The sequence below is a fragment of the Oratosquilla oratoria genome, chromosome 9 (genome assembly GCF_046742065.1).
Source record: "Oratosquilla oratoria isolate Oo_2021 chromosome 9, ASM4674206v1, whole genome shotgun sequence".
Taxonomy (NCBI): Eukaryota; Metazoa; Arthropoda; class Malacostraca; order Stomatopoda; family Squillidae; genus Oratosquilla; species Oratosquilla oratoria.
The window spans coordinates 49,532,556-49,537,555 of record NC_134785.1 but is presented as its reverse complement, the minus strand read 5'-3'; the positions used below and the strand labels follow the sequence as shown (position 1 = coordinate 49,537,555).

Here is a 5,000-nt window from a genome sequence, read left to right as displayed (position 1 = left end):
CCAACACGTGATCCAAGACCATGGTGAATCACATACACACAGGCTTGCTGGTGTAGTGGTACCGCACTCGACCACGAATTAAACGATCCGAGTTCGAAGCTCACTCTGGGCCGAAAATTTCAGCGTCGCTTGTATTCCAACTCTGGTATGTGTGTGTGTGTGTGTGTGTGTGTGTGTGTGTGTGTGTGTGTGTGTGTGTGTGTGTGTGTGTGTGTGTGTGTGTGTGTGTACGTGTGTGCGTGTGTGTGTGTGTGTGTGTGATTTACCATGGTCTTGGATCACGTGTCGGACTCGTGATCGACAGCTACTTCCCTCCCGGAAGAGAGCTCAGAGCTCATATATGACCGATCTATGGGTAATGCTGTGACCTTACACGCACACACACACACCCAACTCCCCACCCACAAGAGTTAGAGTAACGACTGGCAGCGCAGCGATACTGAAATTATTTCAGCCCTGGGCGGAATCCGAACTCTGACCTCCGTTGTGGCAGCCGGGAACTCTACCAACCACGCCATCGAGTCGTGTGTGTGTGTGTGTGTGTGTGTGTGTGTGTGTGTGTGTGTGTGTGTGTGTGTGTGTGTGTGTGTGTGTGTGGTGATGAGGTATATGATCAAGAGAAAAGAAAAGAACAGAAAATAAACAGTAAGTTAATACATACAGCACAGTAACTGCCACTAGCCCTTGACTATCATGTCTCTTTCGCCCCCCCTCTTCCTCTTCCTCTTCATCCTCTCTGCCTTTGTCCATTTGTCCATTTGATGTCACTTTCTCACCCGACAAGATTTCGTCCATCCATCCATCAATCCATTTCTCTCCCGTTTCCTTATGTCCTTCCATCTCAACTCCCCACCCCAACTCCCACTCCCACTCCCAGACCTCGAGACCTCAATTCCAGGCCTCTAACTCCTCCACTTCCTCTTCAACTGGACTCTAAGCCACCTTTCTTCCGTCCTTCTGGCTCGGCCTCTACCCCATTTTCTTTCAAGTGTTGCATAGAAAACGGGGCCCGGATGGTCTTGTGGTCGGTGACTCTCCACAAGGAGAGGGTCTGGAGATTCTCAAAGAGGGCTAACCTTCCTCCTCCTCCTCGTCTTCCTTCTCCTCCTCCTCGTCTTCCTCCTCTTCGTCTTCCTTCTCCTCATCCTCTTCCTCTTCCTTCTCCTTGTGTTCCTTCTATTCCTCTTCCTCCTCCTCCTCCTCCTCGTCTTCCTTTTCCTCATCCTCCTTTTCATCATCCTTCTCCCCTCCCTCTTCTTCCTTTTTGTCATCCTTCTCTTCCTCTTCCTTCTCTTCCTCCTTCTCAGTGTCTTCCATCTCTTCCTCTTTCTCCTCCTCGTCTTCCTTCTCTTCTTCCTCCTCCTCCTCTTCCTCTGGGTCTCCTCGTCCAAGCCCACCTGGACATATTCGGCCCTCAGCCGGACCCTGATTACAGAAAGACCCTATGTAAAGGTGACCTTTCCTCCTCTTCTTCTTCTTATTCCACCTTCCTCATCCCGGAAGTCTCCAGAGGCACGTGACCACGACCCCCGGACAAAAAAAAAAACCCGGAGGCTTCCAGCTTCCGGAGACTTTCCAGGGTTACCTCCCCTCTCTCTCTGTCTCTCTCTCTCTCTCTCTCTCTCTCTCTCTCTCTCTCTCTCAAAAAAAAAAAAAAAAAAAAAAAAAAAAAAAAATTAGGGAGACCTTCCTATTGAGCTCCGTACTCTTAAAGTCTTTCGCCATCCATGACAAACATTATCTTCTATCTCCGAAGTAGAGGACAACGAGGCTCCCGAAGTGGTAAGAGAACTTCGAGGTCCTCCCGAAGGTGTTATTACACTGGCCTTCTAGGGGCTTCACCAGCGCCGACAGGATCCATGACCTGAAGGTTTCCGATGTGGCAAGAGAACCTCGAGGTCCTCCTGAAGGGGTTATCACACTGGCCTTCTGGGGGCTTCACCAGAGCCGACAGGATCCATGAGCTAAGGGTCTCCGAAGTAGTGGACAACGAGGCTCCCGAAGTGGCAAGAGAACCTCGAGGTCCTCCTGAAGGTGTTATCACACTGGCCTTCTAAGGCCTTCACTAGCGCCGACAGGATCCGTGACCTGAGGATCTCCGAAGTCGTAGACAACGAGGTTCCCGAAGTGATAAGAGAACCTCGAGGTCTTCCTGAAGGTGTTATCACACTGGCCTTCTAAGGCCTTCACCAGCGCCGACAGGATCCGTGACCTGAGGATCTCCGAAGTAGTGGATAACGAGGCTCCCGAAGTGGTAAGAGAACCTCGAGGTCCCCCCGAAGGTGTTATCACACTGGCCTTCTAAGGCCTTCACCAGCGCCGACAGGATCCATGACCTGAGGGTCTCCGAAGTAGTGGACAACGAGGGTCCCGAAGTGGCAAGAGAACCTCGAACTCTTCCTGAAAGTGTTATTACACTGGCCTTCTAAGGCCTTCACCAGCGCCGACAGGATCCGTGACCTGAGGATCTCCGAAGTCGTAGACAACGAGGTTCCCGAAGTGATAAGAGAACCTCGAGGTCCTCCTGAAGGGATTATCATACTGGCCTTCTAAGGGCTTCACCAGCGCCAACAGTTGAGAGTTCGTTTGAGTAGAAATGACTTCGGTTATGAATATTCTGTTTTTCAAATCTCTAAATAAATAATTTTTCCGTCATATATAGCAAAGCTGAATAATGAACTAAAAGATCATAAACCTATACGAACATTAGACATACTATTGCAGTTTTCTAAGAGAAGTCTAGATTTCTGTAGTCGAAGTCATACTCTAGTTATTCAATTGGAGGTTGGAGGTAGGATGTCGGGGGAAAATTACCCCAGTGTGATAAGCCACCTTGAAAGGAGGTGCGGGTACTCGTGATAACAGAACCTCGGGGTCCCTTGGGGAAGGTCCTGTGACTGGACTTTGGGAAACTGAACAAGCGTCCTTTTCTAACGAGTCTATAAAGACGGGTTTCCCCTGGCGGACGCCTAAGGTGCCCCCAGCCTTCTCCATGGTCACAGGAACGTTCCTCAGGGGCTTGGGAGGTAATTGGTCAAGTAGAGGAGGAGGGCCTCCGGTTGAAGAATCCATTACCGGGGACTCCCGAAGACGAAGGCTGGAGGCACCAAATGTAGACAGACGTGATTGAGTAAGTTCATTTGGCAAACACCTGGACGTACCTCTCTTTTTCTTCTCTTCTCTCTCTCTCTTTCCCCCCCTCTCTCTCTCTCTTTTTCTTCTTTTTTTTCTCTCTCTCCCCCTCCCCCCTCTCTCTCTCTCTCTCTTTTCCTGTCGACAAATACACAAACGTAATCATAACTACATATGTGCTTACACAAATATGTGCGTACACACACACACACACACACACACACACACACACACACACACACACACACACATAAAAACAGATACTTATTACCTAGCACACCATAACATTCTGTGTACATGAACAGCAAACACGAATTAACGTTAGTCGTGCATCCCTTCTCTGAGTTCCTGTGTGTGTGTGTGTGTGTGTGTGTGTGTGTGTGTGTGTGTGTGTGTGTGTGTGTGTGAGAGAGAGAGAGAGAGAGAGAGAGAGAGAGAGAGAGAGAGAGAGAGAGAGAAAGAGAGAGAGAGAGAGGTGATAATGATACTGGTAGGAATGACGATGATAGTGTCAAGTGGCAAACTTTATTGATTTTGTTCTGACTAACGCCCAACCCAGTGCCAGACTATTTCCCCCCACGTCGCTAGGTGATTTTATTAACGGGGGAAAGAACTCAGACTAAAGAAAGACGCACAAGACTTCGCCAACGTGACATGCCCATCGATGACGTCACCATGATGGACACATGACGTCATCTGGCCCACAAAGCAGAAACAGCAGCATCACACACAGCTGCAAGGAGATTGTGTCTGTGCAGCTGCGTGGCCACGCTAACAACACATGCCCCCGAAGCTGCAAGACCAGTGACTGCCACCAGCCATCACAACAACGATCCTTGCAGCAGCACGAGCATCATATACAGCTGCAAGAGGGTGGTCGTGCAGCTGCGTGGCCACGCTAACAACACATGCCCCCGAAGCTGCAAAACGAGTGACTGCCACCAGCCATCACAACAACGATCCTTGCAGCAGCACGAGCATCATATACAGCTGCAAGAGCGTGGTCGTGCAGCTGCGTGGGGCCAATATGTGACACAGTGACGCTTCTGTCTAGGAGAGGGCAGCCAGGTAGAAGGGATTGGCGTCCATGTGGAGGTGGAGGTGGTGGAGGTGGGAGGAGGGGAGGGAGGGAGGGTAGGGAGTGGAGGGAGGGAGGAGGGTTATAGGTAGTGGAGTGAGTGAGTAGGAACACTGTGATCAGCGTTGGGATTGAGGAGGGGGTATGTGGTGGAGGAGGATGGAGGGAGGATGGAATGGGATGGAGGGAGGAGGGGGAGGAGGGAGGGTAGAGAGGGAGGATGATGATAGGGAGTGGAAGGAGGATTGAGTAGGAACACTGAGATCAGTGTTAGGGTGGAGGAGGGGCGTGTGTGGTGGAGGGGGGATGGAGGGAGGAGGGAATGGGATGGAGGGAGGAGGTAGGGAGGTGTGGAGGGAGGGAGGGTGGAGTAGGAAGAGGGAGATCAGCGAGGTCCGTGTCGAGGTGGAGGAGGGGAGTGTGATGGAGGGAGGGAGATGGAGGGAGGGTGGAGGGTGATAGTGAGTGGAGGGAGGATGCAGTTGGAAGAGGGAGATTTGTGTCGGGGTGGAGGTGGGAGGGAGAGGGGTGGAGGGGAGGAGGTGAAGTACGGAGGGGGCTGGAAAGTGAGGAAGGTGGAGGATTGTGGAGGAAGAAGAAAGAGGAGGAGGGAGGGTGGATGGAAGAAGAGGTGAAAGAGGAAGAAAGAGGAGATTGAGGTATGGAGGAGGGAGTGGGAGAGTGGAGGAGGGAATGGGAGAGTGAAGGAGGGAGGGGGAGGGGGAAAGGGAGGGGGAGGGAGAAGGGAAGGGTGAAGGGGAAGGGGGAAAGGGGACGGAGAGGGGAGAGG

General features: G+C 51.6%; 1 protein-coding gene across 5 annotated transcripts in view; it reads right to left on the bottom strand.

The window, feature by feature from the left end:
- The window catches only part of Nrx-1 (Neurexin 1), a 994,895-nt gene that overhangs the window by 98,458 nt on the left and 891,437 nt on the right, over positions 1 to 5,000 (bottom strand). The gene's annotated exons all lie outside the window — the stretch shown is intronic.